This window comes from Mesoplodon mirus (genome assembly GCF_964341445.2).
Source record: "Mesoplodon mirus genome assembly, chromosome: 6".
Lineage (NCBI taxonomy): Eukaryota > Metazoa > Chordata > Mammalia > Artiodactyla > Ziphiidae > Mesoplodon > Mesoplodon mirus.
The window spans coordinates 10,113,671-10,136,960 of record NC_138982.1 but is presented as its reverse complement, the minus strand read 5'-3'; the positions used below and the strand labels follow the sequence as shown (position 1 = coordinate 10,136,960).

The window sequence follows — 23,290 nt, the reverse complement described above, 5'->3', positions numbered from 1 at the left end:
GAACAGAAAGCCAGGGAACAAAGAGGGGTGATGCAAGGTAGAGGCTGATTTATGCAAGGTCTTTGCATTTAGGACTTTATTCCAAAAGCAACTGGAAGCCACTGAAGAATCTGAAGGAGGAAAGTTAGATGTTTAGGTTTGTTTTTCAGAGCTCACTCTGCTGTGTGTGGAGGACAGAGTGGAGATGGGAGGACCGGTTAGGAAGTTACTGCAGCAGTCCCAGACCAGAGGTGATGATAACAGCTTCGAGAAAAGAAGATGGATTCCAGAGATGTTTAGGACATAGAATCTACTGGGAGAATGACTGGGTGTGTGAGGAGAGGGATGTGCTTCTGGCAAGAGGTACTAAAGTAGGAAACTCTGGAAGAGGGATGAGTTTGGGCAGGTCCCATAGGCACAGGCCCTGTGGCTGGGGTTACAGCAATAGCATAGCTTTGGTTCTCAAATAGTTTAGGGTTTAGTTGAGCAAACAAGATACACATGAAACAACTGCAGGTGGATACAGATGTCTCCACCTCTGTCCATGCCGTTCATAGTCAGCCCCTCAGCATACTCCTCTGCAGCCTACCCAGTGTCTCCTAGGGTGCCACCTTCCACAAAGATGCGTGCACATCTCCCTGCTTTTTTGCCTGCTACTGTCAAGAAACTCACCTGTGATTCTCATTCCCCTTCCCTGCTTAGGGCATAGGGGACCAAATCTGGCCACTGCCCTCCATGGTTGTTCTCTTTTGAACACCAGAAGTTTTCTGACTTAATTAGCACTTCTCTTTACCTCACCTCTGTCAAGCCCCTTCTTGTAGAGTCACCATCTGGCAAAGTCGACCCTGTCTTCCTCATCTTCCCTTCAGAGGTGCAGGCTCATCATGAATATACATGCTGTTGCCTCCTTTTTGCTCCCCCTTCTAAGTGGTCCCAATCCAAAGGCCCTTTCCCACTCTAATTTTCCTGGAGTCAGTATATAGCCACCTCTTTGCCTCAAAAAAGTCAGAGGAAAGTTTTGCTATGTGATTAACCATGAAGTAGCCTCAATAGCTGTGACTCAGCTGACACATAGCCTTCCCTGTGTCCTCTCTGCCACTGCAGAACTCTGCTAAGTCCCTTGCAAAGACAATAACTAAAAAAACAAAACAAAAAAGCACAACACCACAGCTGACTACACAATAGGCCTATAGGTTCCCATTGTGCAGTGAGCCTGGACATTGAGAAGAACATAGACTTTGGACTTGGGAAGACCTGGGTTTGCAATCTGGTTACTAACTGGTGTGCCTTTTGTGCTATTATATCTTGCTAAGCTTCAGAATATTTATCTGTAAAATAGTGGTAATGGTATCTGTCTTATGGGTAGTTGTATTAAATGAGGTATATAAAGCACATAGCATAATACCTAGCCTGAATTACCTGGTGACCATTCACTTCCTTCGTTCCTCTTGGGTTTCAGCTGCCAAATACTATTCAGAAGAGAGATTAGCCAGTTTTATATGGCCAGTGATAGACATTTCCTATTCCTGTCTTTGTAAATCCCATCTTCCTGCAGCCATCCCATTGCCATCATTGCCAGAAAAGTTCTTCCATCCCTCATCCCTGTGTTGGACTTCTCTTTCTCTTACTATTGAAAAGTTATGCCTGAGCTCTCTCTGACTATCCTCTTCTACATCTCCCTGATCTAAGATACTTTATTTTCTTGTATCATTCCTAAAAATTAATTCACTTCTAGCATTCTTCCTAACTTTCTCAGAGTAAATTGTAATTAACCCAAGGAATAGGACCTTTACACTTCAGTTGAGCATGGGAACCTCAGGCCAGCTCCCAGAGCAGAATGGAGGTCTAGGTCCAGGTACTGCCCTCCCCGCCCCATCCCCACCTCTTTTCCTACAGGGCACAGAAACAGCTAAACTCAAAATATGTCTTGAGCCTACATGAACATACATCTCCCTTTCTATAGCTCTGTGAGGTCATCATTGAAGTACAGCAGTACTGCAGGTATGTAGAGTGTACTGTCCATATTGAGATAATCAAATTCTTCCTCCTCATCCCAGATGCCATTCTCTTCCAGGGTATAATCCATGTCAGGTTCTCCCCTTCATATTTCCACGTGTAGCTGGCAGCATGTGCAGCATAGGGGAGATACCTGTGTAGGATTTCCCACATTGATTCCCGGGCCCCCACCTCTGGTGTGTGCTCTTGCGATGTGCACGTGTTAATGATGCAGGTATTCCGGGTCTTGGCGGACAGCCTCCCCACCTCGTAACGTGACCCCTGCCACCAAGGCTTCCCGAAATCATTGGCCCAGTCCGAAAGGGGTAGCTGAGGCGGCACATGCAGAAAGCAGCCCCGGGGGGTGCGGTATCTCAGGGAACCTGTCAGCGGATCTGTGTGCTTTGCCAATGTCTCTGGTGTCTGGATCAAACCAGTGGCTGATGTCCTGGCCCGCAACTTCCACGATGGGTTTCAGCAGCAGGTCTCCCTTGTACTTCTGTAATAACCGCGTTAGGTCATACACGTTCCCCAGGTAAGACACCCAGAGGTCTTCCGGCTGGTTATGTTGGGCCACCTCTGCTGGCGTGAAAGAGTGATGCTGAAAATAGTCAAAGTCTGGCCTGGCCAGTAGGCCCCGATGTGGCATGGCTCTTGCTCTATCTGTTACCGACTCCTTTAGTAGCTTCCTCACTTTTCAGCATGCAGTCACTGCTGCATCCTCCCTCTCGTCCAGGAGCTAAGGTGAGCGTGTTTATCCACTCCAGGTTACTGTATTTTTAAAAAAAAAAATATTGAATTTTGTGGTCTTTTATATTTCTGACATTATAACCGTACTATGAGTTCATTGTACACAAATTTTTTCCCCCAACTTTAGAGATATAATTGACATATGGACTTGGAGATACATGTATATATTGCAAAATGATTACCCTATAGCATTAGCTAACACCTTCATCACATTACATAATTATCATTTCTGTTTTGTGGTGAGAATACTTAAGATTTACTCTGTTAGCTGCTCTTTCAGAGGTTCTTGTATTTTGTTTTTATCGTATTCTAGGGAAAACCACTTGGCTAGACTTGGCCCAGTGTCAAGCCACGTGATGCTACATTTCTTGGAACTTCATATTCTTCATCTGTAATGTAGGATTAATATTTGCCCTGCTATGGAGATTAAATGATACTATTAATATATGTGTAATAAGGAAAATTTTAACAACTGATACCACAGTCCTTCCTAGGGAGAAAGTTAAGGGACAGTTGCCTATATGCTAGAACATAAGGTGAGAGTTTGCGTTTTTTTACCCTCAAAATTATTTATCCCTCCAAAAAGATAGCAACCTTACATTCAAATCTCATAGGACATTATTTCAGTAGTATCATGTTGGAGGACAAAGAACTGTTTGGGGAAGATCAGCCTGAAACCACTTCAATCAATGTTAATTTCAGTTGTTTATAAAGGTCACTGAAGAGAATTGGTTACAAAAAAGGACACAAGGAAATTTAACCCAGCTGTAATCATTATTCCCCAGTACAAGCTCTCAATTGCAAGTGTTGAATGTCGTTGTAAATAAGGCTTAAAGGTCAATTTAAGAAGCAGAAAATTAAGTGGTTACATTATGGAGAGCATAAATAACAGGTTGATTTTTATGGCTTGGGCTGACTGGATTAAGTATGCTGTACTTCAAATTAGTTAGAAAGAAATTAACTTCATGTGTTTTAGAGAACTGTGTTAGATGACTCAACAATGGCTCTATTGATGGCAAAGACACCTATGTCAAATATGAAGAATTTGTTTCCCCCAGTTCTGTGGAGCTCCTGCAGTCAAGCCCCACTGGCCTTCAAATGCAACTGCTTTGGGGATTCCTCCTCCGGATGCAAGACCTCAGAATGGGGAGCCTGATGTGGGGCTCAGGACTCTCACTTTTGTGGGAGAACCTCTGCAGTCTCTTCAATAAATGGTGCTGGGAAAACTGGACAGCTACATGTAAAAGAATGAAATTAGAACACTCCCTAATACCATACAAAAAAATAAACTCAAAATGGATTAAAGACTTAAATGTAAGGCCAGACACATAAAACTGTTAGAGGAAAACATAGGCAGAACACTCTTTGACATAAAATTGCAGCAATATATTTTTTGTTCCACCTCTTAGAGTAATGAAAATAAAAACAAAAATAAACAAATGGGACCTAATTAAACTTAAAAGCTTCTGCACAGCAAAGGAAACCACAAACAAAATGAAAAGACAACCCACAGGATGAGAGAAAATATTTGCAAGTGAAGCGACCAACAAAAGATTAATCTCCAAAATATACAAGCAGCTCATGCAACTGACAGAAGATCTAAATAGGCACTTCTCCAAAGAAGACATACAGATGGGCAAAAAGCACATGAAAAGATGCTCAATGTCATTAATTAACAGAAATTCAAATCAGAACTACAATGAGGTATCACCTCACATGGGTCAGAATGGCCGTCATCAAAAAATCTACAAACAGTAAATGCTGGAGAGGGTATGGAGAAAAGGGAACCCTCCTACACTGTTGGTGGGAATGTAAATTGGTGCAGCCACTATGAAGAACTGTGTGGAGGTTCCTATAAAAACTAAAAATAGAACTACCATATTATCCAGCAATCCCACTCCTGGGCATATATCTGGAGAAAACCATACTTTGAAAAGGTACCTGCACCCCAATGTTCATTGCAGTGCTATTTACAATAGCCAGAATGTGGAAGCAACTTAAATGTCCATTGACAGGTGAATGGATAAAGAAGGTGTGGTACATATATACAATGCAATATTACTCAGCCATAAAAAAGAATGAAATAATGCCATTTGCAACAACATAAATGGACCTAGAGATTACCATACTAAGTGAAGTAAGACAGAGAAAGACAAATATTATATGATGTCACTCATGTGGAATCTAATTTTTTAAAAAATGAAAAGAAACAAATGAACTTATTTACAAAACAGAAACAGACTTACAGGTATTGAAAAGAAACTTATGGTTACCAAAGGGGAAATGTTGCAGGGAGGGATGAATCAGAAGCCTGGGATGAACATACACACACACTACTATATATAACGTAGATAACCAACAAAGACCTACTATGTAGCACAGGGAACTCTACTCAGTATTCTTTGATAAGCTATATGAGAAAAGAATCTTACAAAGAATGAATATATGTACATGTATAACTGAATCACTTTGCTGTACACCTGAACATAACACAACACTGTAAATCAACTATACTCCAATTAGAAAAAAAGCAATATAAGTCCTCTATAATGCATTCTTTTAAGTATGATTGTGTGATTAAATTGATAAATTCAATACTGTAAGAAGACGCATGACGGGTTCTTCTATATCAATCATTTATATACATATTTAAGTTGGCTAAAAACTTTTTAAAGGGGATCTTCTCTTTTGGAAAATACATTCTTGGGTCTCTTATGTTCAGGCATATTTAGTATCTTGGTGAGCATCTTGTTGGAGAACTTGTGACTCTGGAGATGGAGAAACAAGTTTGTTTACCCCTGAGGGAATGAGGCAGGAATAGACGGAAGCAGGAAGCTAGAACCTACTGAAAGTATGGGGCAAGAATCTCCTTGGGGAGGACCTTCAAGATGGCAGAGGAGTAAGACATGGAGATCACCTTCCTCCCCACAAATACATCAAAAATACATCTACATGTGGAACAACTCCTACAGAACATCTACTGAACGCTGGTGGAAGACCTCAGACTTCCCAAAAGGCAAGAGACACCCATGTACCTGGCCGTGTGGCTGACAGGGTCTTGGTGCTCCAGCCAGTTGTTAGGCCTGAGCCTCTGAGGTGGGAGAGTCAAGTTCAGGACATCGGTCCACCAGAGACCTCCTGGCCCCTCATAATATCAATCGGTGAAAGCCCTCCCAGAGATCTCCGTTTCAACGCTAACACCCAGCTCCACTCAACACCCAGAAAGCTTCAGTGCTGGACACCCCATGCCAAACAACCAGCAAGACAGGAACACTACCCCACCCATTAGTGCAGAGGCTGCCTAAAATCATAATCAGTTCACAGACACCCCAAGACACACCACTGGACGTGGTCCTGCCCACCAAAAACACAAGATTCAGGCTCATCCACCAGAACACAAGCACCAGTCCCCTCCACCAGGAAGCCTACAAAACTCACTGAACCAACCTTACCCATTGGAGGCAGACACCAAAAACAACAGCAGCTACAAACCTACAGCCCGTGAAAAGGAGACCCCAAACACATAAGCAAAATAAGAAGACAGAGAAATACACAGCAGATGAAGCAGCAAGGTAAAAGCCCACCACACCAAACAAATGAAAAGAAAATAGGCAGTCTACCTGCAAAAGAATTCAGAGTAATGATAGTAAAGATGATCCAAAATCTTGGAAATAGAATGGAGAAAATTCAAGAAATGTTTAACAAGGACCTAGAAGAACTAAAGAGCAAACAACAACATAATAAATGAAATTTCAAATTCTCTAGAAGGGATCAATAGCAGAATAACTGAGTCAGAAGAACTGATAAGCAACCTGGAAGATAAAATAGTGGAAATAACTACTGCAGAGCAGAATAAAGAAAAAAGAATGAAAAGAATTGAGGACAGTCTCCAAGAACTCTGGGACAACATTAAACACACCAACATTCAAATTATAGGGGTCCCAGAAGAAGGGGAGAAAAAGAAAGGGACTGAGAAAATATTTAAAGAGATTATAGTTGAAAACTTCCTTAATATGGGAAAGGAAATAGTCAATCAAGTCCAGGAAGCACAGAGAGTCCCATGCAGGATAAATCCAAGGATAAACTCGCCAAGACACATATTAATCAAACTATCAAAATTAAATACAAAGAAAAAATATTAAAAGCAGCAAGGTAATCCCCATAAGGTTAACAGCTGGTCTTTCAGCAGAAAACTCTGCAAGCCAGAAGGGTGTGGCAGGGCATATTTAAAGTGATGAAAGGGAAAAACCTACAACCAAGATTACTCTACCCAGCAAGGATCTCATTCAGATTCAACGGAGAAATCAAAAGCTTTACAGACAAGCAAAAGCTAAGAGAATTCAGCAACACCAAACCAGCTCTACAACAAATGCTAAAGGAACTTCTCTAGGCAGGAAACACAAGAGAATGAAAAGACCTACAATAACAAACCCCAAACAACTAAGAAAATGGTAATAGGAACATACATATTGATAATTACCTTAAATGTAAATGGACTAAAGGCTCCAACCAAAAGACATAGACTGGCAGAATGGATACAAAAACAAGACCTGTATATATGCTGTCTACAAGAGACCCACATCAGACCCAGGAACACATACAGACTGAAAGTGAGGGGATGGAAAAAGTTATTCCATGCAAATGGAAAGGAAAAGAAAGCTGGAGCAGCGATTCTCATATCAGACAAAATAGACTTTGAAATAAAGACTATTACAAGAGACAAAGAAGGACACTACATAATGATCAAGGGATCAATCCAAGAAGAAGATATAACAATTGTAAATATTTATGCACCCAACACAGGAGCATCTCAATACATAAGGCAAATGCTAACAGCCATAAAAGGGGAAATTGACAGTAACACCATCATAGTAGGGGACTTTAACACCCCACTTTCATCATTGGACAGATCATCCAAAATGAAAATAAATAAGGAACACAAGCTTTAAGTGACACATTAGACAAGATGGGTTTAACTGATATTATAGGACATTCCATCCAAAAACAACAGAATACACTTTCTTCTCAAGTGCTCATGGAACATTCTCCAGGATAGATAATATCTTGGGTCACAAATCAAGCCTTGGTAAATTTAAGAAAATTGAAATCCTATCAAGTATCTTTTCTGACCACAACGTTATAAGACTAGATATCAATTACAGGAAAAACAGTGTAAAAAAATACAAATATATGGAGGCTAAATAATACACTACTAAATAACCAAGAGATCACTGAAGAAATAAAAGAGGAAATCAGAAAATACCTGGAAACAAATGAAAATGAAAACACAATGACCCAGAACCTATGGGATGCAGCAAAAGCAGTTCTAAGAGAGAAGTGTATAGCAATACAATCCTATCTCAAGAAACAAGAAAAATCTCAAATAAACAACCTAACCTTACACCTAAAGCAACTAGAGAAAGAAGAACAAAAAATCCCAAATTAGCAGAAGGAAAGAAAACATAATGATCAGATCATAAATAAATGAAAAAGAAATGAAGGAAACAATAACAAAGATCAATAAAACTAAAAGATGGTTCTTTAAGAAGATAAACAAAATTGGTAAACCATTAGCCAGACTCATCAAGAAAAAAAGGGAAAAGACTCAAATCAATAGAATTAGAAGTGAAAAAGGAGAAGTAACAACTGACACTACAGAAATACAAAGGATCATGGGAGCTTACTACAGTCAACTATATGCCAATAAAATAGACAACCTGGAAGAAATGGACAAATTCTTAGAAAAGCACAACTTTATGAGAGTGAACCAAGAAGAAATAGAAAATATAAACAGAGCAATCCCGAGCACTGAAATTGAGACTGTGATTAAAAATCTTCCAACAAACAAAAGCCCAGGACCAGATGGCTTCACAGGCGAATTCTATCAAGCATTTAGAGAAGAGCTAACACCTCTCTCCTTCTCAAACTCTTCCAAAATATAACAGAGGGAGGAACACTCCCAAACTCATTCTATGAGGCCACCATCACCCTTTTATCAAAACCAGACAAAAATGGCACACAAAAAAGAAAACTACAGGCCAATATCATTAATGAGCATAGATGCAAAAATCCTCAACGAGATACTAGCAAACAGAATCCAACAGCATATTAAAAGGATCATACACCATGATCAAGTGGGGTTTATTCCAGGAATGCAAGGATTCTTCAGTATACACAAATCAATCAATGTGATAAACCATATTAACAAATTGAAGGTGAAAAACCATATGATCATCTCAGTAGATGCAGAAAAAGCTTTCAGTGAAATTCAACACTCATTTATGATAAAAACCCTCCAGAAAGTATGCATATAGGGAACTTACCGCCACACAATAAAGGCCATATATGACAAACCCACAGCCAACATCGTTCTCAGTGGTGAAAAACTGAAACCTTTTCCACTAAGATCAGGAATAAGACAAGGTTGCCCACTCTCACCACTATTATTCAACATAGTTTTGGAAGTTTTAGCCACAGCAATCAGAGAAGAAAAAGAATCCAAATTGGAAAAGAAGAAGTAAAACTGTTAATGTTTGAAGATGACATGATACTATACATAGAGAATCCTAAAGATGCTACCAGAAAAGTACTAGAGATAATCAATGAATTTGGTAAAGTAGCAGGATACAAAATTAATGCACTGAAATCTCTTGCATTCCTATACACTAATGATGAAAAATCTGAAAAAGAAATTAAGGAAACACTCCCATTTACCATTGCAACAAAAAGAATAAAATACCTAGGAATAAACCTACCTAAGGAGACAAAATACCTGTATGCAGAAAACTATAAGACACTGATGAAAGAAATTAAAGATGATACAAACAGATGGAGAGATATATCATGTTCTTGGATTGGAAGAATCAATATTGTGAAAATGACTCTACTACCCAAAGCAATCCGCAGAGTCAATGCAACCTCTGTCAAACTACCAGTGGCATTTTTCACAGAACTAGAACAAAAAATTGCACAATTTGTATGGAAACACAAAAGACCCCAAATAGCCAAGTAATCTTGAGAGAGAAAAACCGAGCTGGATGAATCAGGCTCCTGACTTCAGAGTATACTACAAAGCTACAGTAATCAAGACAGTATGGTCCTGGCACAAAAACAGAACTATAGATCAATGGAACAAGGTAGGAAGCTCAGAGATAAACCCCCGCACATCTGGTCACCTTATCTTTGATAAAGGAGGCAAGAATATACAATGGAGAAAAGACCGCATCTTCAATAATGGTGCTGGGAAAACTGGACAACTACATAACAAAGAATGAAATTAGAACACTCCCTAACACTGTATACAAAAATAAACTCAAAGTGTATTAAAGACCTAAAGGTAAAGCCAGACACTATAAAATTCTTAGAGGAAAACATAGGCAGAACACTCTGTGACATAAACCACAGCAAGATCCTTTTTGACCCACCTCCAAGAGAAATGAAAATAAAAACAAAAATAAACGGGCTTCCCTGGTGGTGCGGTGGTTGAGAGTCTGCCTGCTAATGCAGGGGACACGGGGTCGATCCCTGGTCTGGGAGGATCCCACATGCCGCGGAGCAACTGGGCCCGTGAGCCACAATTACTGAGCCTGTGCATTTGGAGCCTGTGCACCGCAACAAGAGAGGCTGCGATGGTGAGAGGCTCGCGCACCGCGATGAAGAGTGGCCCCCGCTTGCCACAACTAGAGAAAGCCCTTGCACAGAAATGAAGACCCAACACAGCCATAAATAAATAAAAATAAAAAAATTAAAAAAAAGTTCCAATTTCAACGGTCAGATACTCTTAAAAAAAAAAAAAAACAAAAATAAATAAATGGGACCTAATGAAACTTAAAATGTTTTGCACAGCAAAGGAAACCATAAACAAGATGCAAAGACAACCATCAGAATGGGAGAAAATATTTGCTAATGAAGCAACTGACAAAGAATTAATCTCCAAAATACACAAGCAACTCATGCAGCTCAATATCAAAAAAACCAAAAAACCTAATCCAAAAATGGGCAGAAGACCTTAACAGACATTCCTCCAAAGAAGATATACAGATGGCCAACAAACACATGAAAGGATGCTCAACATCACTAATCATTAGAGAAATGCAAATCAAATGCAAAATCAAAACCACGATGAGGTATAACCTCACACCGGTCAGAATGGCCATCATCAAAAAATTACAAACAATAAATGCTGGAGAGGGTGTGGAGAAAAGGGAACCCTCTTGCACTGTTGGTGGGAATGTAAATTGATACAGCCATTATGGAGTACATTATGGAAGTTCCTTAAAATCTCAAAACAGAACTACCATACAACGTAGCAATCCGACTACTGGGCATATACCCTGAGAAAGCCATAATTCAAAAAGAGTCATGTACCACAATGTTCACTGCAGCTCTGTTTACAATAGCCAAGACATGGAAGCAACCTAAGTGTCCATCGACAGATGAATGGATATAGAAGATGTGGCACATATATACAATGGAATATTACTCAGCCATAATAAAAAACGAAATTGAGTTATTTGTAGTGAGGTGGATGGACCTAGAGTCTGTCATACAGAGTGAAGTAAGTCAGAAAGGAGGATAACAAATACTGTATGCTAACACATATATATGGAATCTAAAGGAAAAAAATGGCTCTGCAGAACCTAGGGTCAAGACAGGAATAAAGACACAGACATAGAGAATGGGATTTAGGACACGGGGAGGGGGAAGGGTCAGCTGGGATGAAGTGAGAGAGTGGCATGGATATGTATACACTATCAAGTGTAAAATAGATAGCTAGTGGCAAGTAGCCACATAGCACAGGGAGATCAGCTCCGTGCTTTGTGACCACCTAGAGGGGTGGGATAGGGAGTGTGGGAGGGAGACACAACAGGGAGGCGATATGGGGATATATGTATATGTATAGCTGACTCACTTTGTTATTACAGCAGAAACTAACACACCATTGTAAAGCAATTATACTCCAATAAAGATGTTAAAAAAGAAAAAAAAAGAATCTCCATGGAGAGAAGGGCCAGTGCACATTCCCAGTAATGGAGAGACTGAAGGACAGGAAAGAAGCAGAGAGGGATATGTTCATATGAAATTACTCGTGTGCTTCAAGATAAGCCCTTCCAAATCTTCCATCAGGCATAATCTTCAGAAAATGCTATACACTTTCACATTGCTTTGGGAGAGCAAAATTTTCTGGGCGACTCAAGAGGGGGCATGTTTTGCATCTGAGTTAACACTGGAACTGGGTCAGAGGAACCTGGAGGCCAAAATGACCTTACGAATATAGATTATTCCTTGTTCTCTCACCTTGTACTTGTGGGAAACTTGAGGAAGGCTCAGAGATGTCACCAAGCAGAGGTCAGATCAGTCTCTCCCAGACTCCATGGGAAGGGGGACCAGGTGACATGTGGACCATAAGCGTGAGAGTTGGCAACACTAATGCACTTCATAAAGTTAAGACTATATTATTATTTAATTTAATTATTATTACTTTCTATCTAGCAGCTTGTATCAAAAATTTAAGTACTTCTGATACAAATAACAATGGAGTATTTTAAGTGTCCTACTCTGACTTAAAAATATAATGTTTCAGACCCTTGTGTATTTTTTTTTTTTTTCTTGCGGTACGCGGGCCTCTCAGTGCTGTGGCCTCTCCCATTGTGGAGCACAGGCTCTGGACGCGCAGGCCCAGCGGCCATGGCTCACGGGCCCAGCCGCTCCAAGGCATGTGGGATCTTCCCGGACCAGGGCACGAACCCGTGTCCCCTGCATCGGCAGGCGGACTCTCAACCACTGCGCCACCAGGGGATCCCCCCTTGTGTATTTTTATAACAGATTAATTTTCTCTTACCTCATTTGAGCCCTATTTTCAAAGAAAAAAATATATTTAAGTGATCGATTGTTAACTTGGAAGTAAGTACTTTATGAAATAAGAATCCATGTTTTTATTGAAGTAAAACCTGTCACTGAGTGAGTTTGAATCTTCCTCACTTTGTTTTTACATGAACTGTAAGTACTCTTGCTAGAGTCACACAGTTGCTCAATTTTTCTGTATTTGATTCTGTAATTTAGTTATTACCTTCATTTTACAAAGAACCACGTTAGAAGTTCAGCTTTATTATTTATGTTACCAGAGAGATTTTCTCAAGAATATAAATACTAGGAGTAGCAAATATCTGGCTCATAACTCAGATGTGACCTTGAGGGGACTTCCCTGGTGGTCCAGTGGGTAAGATTCCACGCTCCCAATGGTGGGGTCCCGGGTTCGATCCCCGGTCAGGGAACTAGATCCCGCATGCATTCCGCAACTGAAGTCCACATGCATGCCCCAACTGAAGTCGGCATGTGGCAACTAAGAAGTCGGCATGCTACAACTAAAGATCCCACGTGCCACAACTAAAAAAACAAAATAAAAAGATCCTGCATGCCACAGTGAAGATCCCATGTGCTGCATCTAAGACCCAGCACAGCCAAAATAAATAAATAAATAAATATTGAAAAAAAAAAAGACCTTTAGGAAAATTACTTTTAAAACTTAATGGAAAAAGCATTAGCTTCAAGAATCATAACTTTTTAAAAGTCAACAAGATTGGATTAAAATATGCTCTAATTTTATTCTAAAATGATCTTCATATATTTCTGGTTTCTATAACAATAAAAAAGCTTTCATCATTTTTGTTAAATGAAAGTGGCATTTTATAGGCTTTGGTAAGGAAAGCAGTTATAGGAAGTTACTTCTGTTAGTAAATTTTGCTAAATTGGTCAGTCTTGTTTGAGCCATTTAACTTCTTACATCATTTTAAGTGTGTTATCTGTTTTGAAAGCAGGCATCTAGCTTATCCTTGAAAAAAAATTAAGTTAAAATCTGAATATGCTTTTCAGTTTACTGTCCTGTGCAGTAAGGACTTATTTTTGAGAATGTTTAAGATGGAGAAGTGGGGAGGAACAGGATGCCACTTTTTTAGTCACAAAGGATTTTTACTGTGATCCTTGTGTTTCTTGTTATCTTGGATCTATTTCTGTAAAACTTGTAGCTTTACAAAACTTGTAACTATTTTCTAAAAAAAGAATTTGAGGCCTAACTGCTGATATGTAATTATAGCAGTGTTATTATGTCTTTTGGTATAATCCACTATAATCAAAGCTGTGTACTCCCTGATTATATATCCAATTGTTCTACCAACCATGAAACAGTTGCTAGGAATGTTCTTGAGAACCAATTTTGCTTCTCCTTATCAGTCCTTCATAAAATCTGCTTCTGCATTTACTGTAAAATCTTGAAGACCTTGTCTCTCAGAAACTCATTATCTTCCATACATATAAAGCTTCATGTGAGGAATTTCTTTTAGAATTTAGTTTTGAGGTTCCAACTTTCCATACTGACAAAGAAAATGAGAGGTCAGAGAGAGGCAACTCGACAGAAGCAACTCAAAAAAGAATTAAAAACAAAAATGTCCTTGGCCAACCTTGTTTATATTTTTGTTCTTCCCACTGGGAAGCTCATTTGTTCATCCCTGAGGACCCCATATTGTTCTGGGGGTTGGAGTAGCATTTGTAATCCCAGTTTCGCCTGTTACACACCCCATTTCCTGTGCCTGTGGCTGACATTGTTAGTTAATTTGGGTATTAGAATCCTCATGACCTCAGAATCCCCATCAACAAACAGGATTGGCAGCCCCTCCCAAGCGATCATAGTTGGCTTGCAAGATGAAATCCATATGTCATCTTTAGTTTAGAAGGTATGACTAGCAATTCCCTTTTAAATGCTTTTATTGATGTTTGTGTGAAAACATTGAAACTTTCTTATTAGATTTATAAATGACATCATGGTGTGAAGATTGATTGTTATGAGAGCAGTTTAGTGTTGTGCAAAGAACAGTGGTCTGGGTACAAGTCCAGACTTTGACCCCTCTGTGTGACACTGCACAAATTACCTTCCTTCGTCTGTCTGCTTTTCCCTTTTGTAAAAAGGCTATCATGATGTACCAGTTAAGTCTGCAGTTAGAATCTAATTTCATACTGGATGTGACAACCTTTGTAAAATGTCTGATGATATACACATGGAAGTCAGTGTTCTTTTTATGTTTTCTTTGAAAAACTGTGAAACAAGCATATGTTTTGCTCTTTTAGTCTGTTAGGGCTGCCATATCAAAGCACAACAGATATTACCTAAGTAGAGCTGCAGTCAAACAGACCACTCACCTCTAACAGACGACTGAAGCAGTTTAGTCCATTAGTCACAAGGAGCTGGAAAATTTCCCTCCTTTCCTATTCCCCAGCCCTCCTCTTCCTTGTCCCCTCTTCTCCTTTTTCTTCTCTTTCTCCACTTTCCTCCTCTGCCCCAACTTCTTCTCTTTCCTCTAGGATGTTTTAAGGGAATATTTGCCTAAAGATTAGGGAAGATTCCCTTCTCTATACCAGGCCTCAAATAAATTGATAAACTCTTTTTATACAGCAATAGATAAAAAAGTTCAAAATGCCAAGAGACAGTCATCAGTCAAGGTTTTGAATAAAGTTGCTTATTTATATACTTAAGAAAAGGTGAGGTAATAGTCAGATGTCACTTGTACTGGTTTCACAGCCCTGACAGATGAGGCTTTGCTTCTTCCAACTGTTTCAAAGATCTGAGAAACCTATCCTAGGAAGGAGAGATCCAAAGCGGGTCATCCATGGTCAAGATCCATGGCACAATCTGGTCACTCTTCCTCCTGCTTCAGAAGAGGTATCTCTCCCTTTCAGACCCAAGAAAGATAATTGACAGTGAGGAAATCATCAGTAACTTTCCTGTTCTCATTTGTGGTGATGAGAGGCCACCTTTCTTTTCTCTCTAACAAATTTACAAGGTCAGAAGCATGCAAAATTGCTAAACAAAGAACAAGCTATAAAGCATATTATGCTTTTGTTCTTTGCCCCTTGTTTTCACTTATGTAAATTACCTTGTGGGAATGGGCCAGGTTAAGCTTGCCATGTCAGGCTTTCCTAGAGAGTGGATACCCATCGCATGTGCTCAAAGACTGTGTAAGATCAGGACACTCTCTCTGTGTGCTTTATGAGATTAGGCAATAATCTGGAAAATGAAAGAAAAAGAAATAGAAATATCCCGTTTAGAGCTGTGTAACAGTGGAATAGGTTCCTTCACAAAGCAGTGAAATTCCTGACACTGTAAGTATTGAAGAAGGGGGGTGGGGTGCAACTTTTAGAGACATGTCAGTAGAGTTTTCCTCTACTTTGGCTCAAATGACATCTGACTGTTCATTATAACTCTAATATTCATGGATCTTCTGGTTCTGTATGACATCTTAGCAGGGGGCAGAGACCACAGACAACTGAAATATAGAGAAGCAGTTGAGGAAAACAACATTGAGTATGTAGAGTATAAGATTATATGAATTATGACTGTAAGAGCCAGTTCTTGCCACAGAAATTCATCAATACCAACACACAAAGGCTGCCTACTGTCAGTAAGGGCCACCTTAGCTTTCCGACATGTAACGTATTAGGTTAGCCTAATTTGCATATATCCAATAATACTGAGAGTGTGAAGAGAAGTAATTCTGGGTGAAATAGTCACAGAATAGGAGCACCTCACCACAGAGAGCAGAACCCCAGGCTTCCATGGCTAGATGGCCTTGCTCCCTCAGCAGGGAGCCATTGCTCTGTTTTCCCCACACTTGAAAGTTGAGGCTCTGGATCCCATTTGACTCTGACAATACAATTTGCTCCATGACAACAGCCAGACAATTTCCTGGGAGAGAGAAAGCATTCATATCTACAAGGCAACCAATGGACCAATGCAGCTACCCACCTAGAGACCTCACCCCTCAGGAATGTATGTGTGATGGAGGGAGGTGCATGTATTAATGGAAATGGCTCTACATTTGTAATTCTGTAACAGCTCTAAGAGAAGTTATATTCCACTTAGTACATCAAGACCATGGATGTTACACTGTCACTGTACATCTGACCCACCAGGAGCTTTTAGGACGTAGTTTCAATATCTCAGTACTTTGGAGTTTTTTTTCCAGAGAGTCCCCCACTCCAAGGTTAGACTCTTCTGGAAATGAGAGGACCCCATTGATTATATTAACCATGACAAGTACTGCTCACCCCCAGACCTACTCCTGTGAGGCAAAAAGGCCATCATTGATGGATCTGGGGAGTCCCACTCTGGCTGATTCTGACAATGGTAGGACTGAACAGGGACATTAGGAACTTTTGTCTTGCCAGTGGTGGGTGGAGTTGGATTGGACGTAGTTTTAAGTTCAGGATTCAGCAAGCCTTGGGCCTCCACGTATTGAAAGCTCTGGTCTTCCACGCTGGTCAGTCCCTGCACTAAGGGTCTGGTCAAAGTCAGTACTTTTTCTGCCTCAATTTTCTGTTCAGCTTTCCAATTCTCTAGGGAACTATATACTCCAGTATAGCCCTTAAACCTGGGCAGAAAGGGCCCCCGCCCTGAGCCCTGAACTCTGGACAGCCTACATATCAGAAATATCAAACTGCAAAGATTATGAGAATGTTTTTTGGATGTTTGGTAACTGATGGAACAAATGGGAGTTATAAGAGAGGAATTTATGAGCTGAACTGGGCATCCATCCAGCCCAGAAGATGCAGGGCTGAGAACCCTCGCCTGTAAATGTGGTGGTGAGGGTGGGAAGGGGTGGGTAGAATAAAATCACAGCCTCTGCCTTGGGGAACCAGGGAGAGGGAGTAGCTGCTTTTTATTTGAAGCTGGCTGCTATTTATTCAAAGTGGCATCTATGCAAACTGGATTCCATAGATAACTGTACTCCCTCCTTCTTTTTTGGGAAATGCTAAAAATTCTGAGAAGAAAAAGTTCATTGTGGGAAAGAGAACTGGCCCCCTTCAACATTCTGGGGATCTTTTCTGGATCACTGGGCCTGGGCCCAGTTTCTGCACTGCCCTGCCCCACCCCAGCTAATCTGTGCTGGCCCAGGAGAGAGGCCTCATCCTTCAGCCATCAAGGCTCTAGGGTAATACCTGGGATACCGGTGGGAGAGGAGGTGCCTTGGAAGAGAATGTGGACCACACACTACACTTTTGCCAGTCCCTTGTGCTGGGTTACATGAGGGGGATTGGATTCTGCTTCTGAGAATCAGGTCATGGTCTGGGATCTTACTCAATAAACTGATTATCTGGAAGGACAGTGCCACTGCCTGCTCTCTGGGTTTGAGCTGAGTTGCCTAGGAGCTTATGCTGCGATGTCCTTCCTCCCTAGAATACCCACCATCATAACATCACCACCACAGCTACCACGTTGGGTCATCTTGGATAACTTAGTTAGCCTGAGCTAATCCCCAGTTTGCCTTGGGATGTTGGATATTAAGTAAAATCAATTCTCCCTTAACCCCATTTCCTCCTAGGCCTGATTCCCTGGTGAAAAAATATTTCAGGCCAGGTGAAAACTGTGCGTTAGGCACTGTAGTTAGTTTTCTGGGGCTGCCATAGCAAAGTACCACAGACTGGGTAGCTTAAACAATAGAAATTTATTTTCTCAAAATTTCAGAGGCTAGAAATTCAAGATAAAGGAGAGTTGGCAGGGTTGGTTTTTCCTGAGGCCTTTCTCCTTGGCTTGTAGATGGCTGTCTTCTCACAGTGTCTTTCCTCTGTGGGCCCTCATCCCTGGTATCTTTCTGTTATAAAGACAGCAGTCATATTGGATTAACATCCACCCTAATGATTTAATTTTCATTTAATTATTTCTTTAAAGATCATATACCCTAATACAGTTACATTCTGACGTATTGGAGGTTAAGACTTCAACATATATAAACTTTGGAGGGGATGCAGTTCAGCCCATAACTGTTACTTATTGACTGTGTGACCTTGGAAAAGTTATTCAGTCTTTCTAAGTCTCAGTTTCTACAGTTATAAAGTGGAGAAAGGCATAACCACCCGATGAAGTTATTAAGAGAATTAAACATATAGTATATGTAAATAACCAAAATGCTCCTTGGCACTCCAGAGACCCTGGGATGCCAGCTTGACTACTGTGGGGTGCCTGAATGTGTGATTAACAGCTCCACTAATTCAAATCACTCATACTATGGTGCCTGTGTGTATATGTGAATGTGGGTAGAAAACACATGACTTCTAAATACCCACTTATGGGCTTCCCTGGTGGTTCAGTGGTTAAGAATCTGCCTGCCAATGCAGGGGACATGAGTTCGAGCCCTAGTCTGGGAAGATCCCACATGCCGCGGAGCAACTAAGCCCGTGCACCACAACTACTGAGCCTGCGCTCTAGAGCCCGCGAACCACAACTACTGAAGCCCTTGTGCCTAGAGCCCATACTCTGCAACAAGAGAAGCCACTGCAATGAGAAACCCACACACCACAACGAAGAGTAGCCCCTGCTTGCCGGAACTAGAGAAAGCTGGCACACCGCAACAAAGACCCAATGCAGCCAAACAAACAAAAAAAGTTTACCATTAAATAACCACTCATGTATGTGCCTTTCTAGTGTCTGACACAAGTATTTATAATTTAGTTTGAAGAAAAACCCTATACAATTTCAGAAATTAAAGTTACAGTCAAATTCAGGTGTTAGAAAATGAAGGAAAGCCTGTTTTCCTTTTGGTGCAGTTTTTTGTTTCTATTAATCTTTCGACACTTTAACTTTGGAGTAAAGCAATTCAAATTATGTTGCCGAATGGCCTTTGGTGTGCAGTTTACAAACTGAAGAAACAGAATGAAACAGAAGAAAGAATCTACCATTGGTATAATAGGTTTCATTTTTCTTCTTTCTCTTTTAACATATTGTTTTTGAAGTAGATTCCCCCAGGAGTAGAATTTCCTTCATGAAAGTTGAAATGAAACTGAAGAGCTCTTCACAAAGAGAAGGCTGCGTGATTCCAAATATGGTTTCCATTCATCTCCATAATGAGGATGAATTTTCTGTGACATCACTGAGAAATGTGGGCATAACGGCTGGGGTTATCAAATAGGGCAAGGTCCATCTCAAGGAAAAGCAACAACAACAAAGAGAAAATGACCAACAAGAGAATTTGCTTTTCCTTAGTGCCCTTTGCCATGCAGAGATGGTAATTACCGGAAGCTCTGGTCAGAGGCTTGTCTGGGGACAGGGCTGAGCTGAGTCCATTCTAATGCAGGTCTTCAGAACAGCTTAGGAGTGGTCAGGCCCAAAGGGCCCCTGCAGCCTGAATTCCAGGGCGAGGTGTTTGGGCCTAATGAAGAGTGTTTCACTTCATGGGCATAAGCACATGGGGGAGGCGGGGAAAGGAGGCCTTGTACTGCTACTTAGATATCTTTCTGTAAACAGCCTGAGGGTATTTTCAGGACATCTTGAACTTGTTTTTGGAAGTCTTTTCCCATTGTATCCAGTGAGATAGTTCTGTTGCCCTGGCAGCTAGTCTGAGATGTGCAGGTAGCTTTCTAAATGTCCTTATGCTTTCTGTCTATTTTTCCCATCTCCCTGACAGCCCCGGGCCCAGGCCTTCTCACTGGTCTCCCCAGCCTTTCTCAAATCCATGCTTCACACTGCAATCAAAGTGTCCTATAGATAAAGCTCCAAATCCTTTCTATATCATGTAGCAATGCCAGATAAAATACAGGATGACCAGTTAAATTTAAATTTCAGATAAACAAAGAATAGTTTTTTCAATACTTGGAACATACTTGTGCTACAATGTTACTTGTTATTTATCTGAAATGAAAGCTTACCTGATAGTTCTGTATTTTTATATGCTAAATTTGGCAGCTTAGTGCCCTGCATACTCTGGCCTAACCTTGCTTTAATCTCTTTGGATATTACAAGTTTTCTCTGTGGCTCAGCTGCTTCCAACTCACCCAATAAGGCTGCTTAGTCTGGATTCCCCAGAGCAGACCCTGTGACAAGGACTGGAGGGAAAGCCCTTTATCTGAGAAGCAGAGAAAACACTGGTAAGGAGTGGGGAAATGACACAGGAAAAGGAAGCCAGTGCCCACAGTGGGGGATTGGAGCTAAATCCCTGGGCAAATTCTGGGAAACATAAAACACACTTAGAATTATCCCACCTGAGGGAAGAAGGAACTGGGGTGTTTTCATATTAACTGCACCACTCTCATTGTTTGAGGGCTGCTCTAGTGGGTATTAGTCCTCTCAAGCTTTTTACCAGCATTTCCCAAGAGAGGGAAGAGTGGCCTTCTGCTGCCCTGGAGGAAAACTATCAGGTGGAGATGCAGATATAGGCAGGTGAAAGTGCCCTGAGAACAAGGAGATTTTCAAGCCAAGGGACATAGACAAGGCAGCCACAGCCTTGCTATACAGATAGTGCTTTTCCTCTTCTAGGTCTCTTTTCTTTGCTACTCTTAGACTCCTCTCATCTCCCCAACGCCTTTTGTTCTATTCCCTCTGTAGTATTTAATTTATATGTCACTTCTGGAGGAATTTTCCCCACCCCCATGCCCACCCACTCTTACACCCAAAATTCAAATACTCCCCATATCCGTGTGCTAAAACTTCTATTACAACTCTTAGTAATTTTCTTTTTTTTTTTTAACTGAAGTATAGTTGATTTACAATATTGTGTTAGTTTCAGGTGTACAGCATAGTGATTCAGTATTTTTGCAGATTATACTCCATTATAGTTATTACAAGATAATGATTATAATTCCCTGTGCTATATAGTATATCCTTGTTGCTTATCTATTTTATACATAGTAGTTTGGATCTTTGTCTCTATCTCTTTTATAGAAAACAAACCATAAGTTTGTTTTCTATATCTGTGAGTGTTTCTGTTTTGCATATATATCCATTTGTATTATTTTTTAGACACATAAAAGTGATATCATACGGTATTTGTCTTTCTCTGTCCGACTTATTTCACTAAGCATAACATTCCCCAGGTCCATCCATATTGCTGCAAAAGGCAGTATTTCACTCTTTTTATGGCTGAGTAATAATTCATTGTGCATATACACCACATCTTCTTTTTTTTTTTTTTTTTTTTTTTTTTTTTTGCGGTACGCGGGCCTCTCACTGTTGTGGCCTCTCCCGTTGCGGAGCACAGGCTCCGGACGCGCAGGCTCAGCGGCCTGGCGCAGGCTCACGGACCCAGCCGCTCCGCAGCATGTGGGATCTTCCCGGACCAGGGTACGAACCCGTGTCCCCTGCATCGGCAGGTGGACTCTCAACCACTGCGCCACCAGGGAAGCCCCACCACATCTTCTTAATCCAGTTATCTGTTGATGGGCACCTGGTGCTGCTTTTCAGCCAATTTAGTTATGAGTATGTGTCAAAGTGTCATTACAACTTTGCTGCAAGGAAAAAGCCTATGAGTGTGTATGCTGGTTAAAGATTCTTTCTTGGTAAGGAATTTTATAGTCAAAAGAATGATTAGGTAGTTATTGTTGAATCAGATCAAAAAGAAAAGAATATTTGGTAAAAGTTTATCAAACTTTTGACTGACAGTCATCAGGATGATGGGTTACTTGATTCCCCAGAGCAACTTTTTATCTACTAAAATCTGTAGGGATATTATTTAAAAATTAATCGGAAGTAATACTTTCTCCCAAAAGGACATCATGAATTACATAACTCAAAACATGTTCTTTCTCAGATCAGGCTTGGAACAACTTTTTCAAAATGTGATTACATATTTTTTTCTCTCTTGCCTCCCTCTAACTCCTTGAGAATAATGATTATATCTGGCTCCTGTTATATTCCCAGTAACTAGTACAGTTGTAGAGCCCTCATACACAACATAGTGGGGACTAAATAAATACTTAGTATTCTGGATGCTACTAGTCTGGTACTAGCCTGGTAATATAGCCTTGAATCTTGCTTCTCAGCCTTAATCAAAAATGTGTTTCCAAAAAATAATTTCAGCAGGGACTTCTGGTATCCAGCCTGGCATGTAAGGATCATAGAAGTTATCACTCTGTTCTAACAATAAGTGAAAACTTTAACAAATCAACAACTCAGTCGATCACAGCAGTGCCCCCCAAATCAGTGTCTTAGTCAGTTTTGGCTGCTATAAAAAAATATCATAAATTGTGTGGCTTAAACAACCAAACATTTATTTCTAACAATTTTGGAGGAAGACCAAGATCACGGCGCCAGCAGATTTATCGTCTGGTGAGAGTCTGCTACCTGGTTCATAGATGGCTTTCTTCTTGCTATGTTCACACATGGTAAGAAAGGGCAAGAGAGCTCTCTGAGTTCTCTTCTGTAAAGGCGCTAATCCCATTCATGAGCCTGATTACCTCCCAAAGCCCCCACCTTCAAATACTGTCATATTGGGGGTTAGGATTCAACATATGAGCTTTGAGGGAACACAGATATTCAGTCTGTAACTTTCCATCCCTGACCTCCCAAAATTCATGTCCTTCTTGCATGCAAAGTATGTTTATTTCATCCCAACAACCCCAAATGTCTTAACTTGTTCCAGCATCAACTCTAAAGTCTGAGTCCAAAGTCTTGTCTAAATGCCATCTAAATCAGATATGGGTGAGACTGAAGGTAAGATTTATCCTGAGGCAAATTCCTCTGTAGCTTTGAACCTGTCAAACCAAGCAAGTTGTGTGCTTCCAAAAAACAGTGGTGGGGCAGACATAG

General features: G+C 40.6%; 1 protein-coding gene and 1 pseudogene across 4 annotated transcripts in view; one reads left to right on the top strand and one right to left on the bottom strand.

The window, feature by feature from the left end:
• The window catches only part of SLC9A9 (solute carrier family 9 member A9), a 685,122-nt gene that overhangs the window by 46,552 nt on the left and 615,280 nt on the right, over positions 1–23,290 (top strand). The gene's annotated exons all lie outside the window — the stretch shown is intronic.
• On the bottom strand, positions 1,937–2,644 carry LOC309806396 (cytochrome b5 domain-containing protein 1-like; annotated as a pseudogene). Its single transcript has one exon. The product of its transcript is annotated as a cytochrome b5 domain-containing protein 1-like (transcript).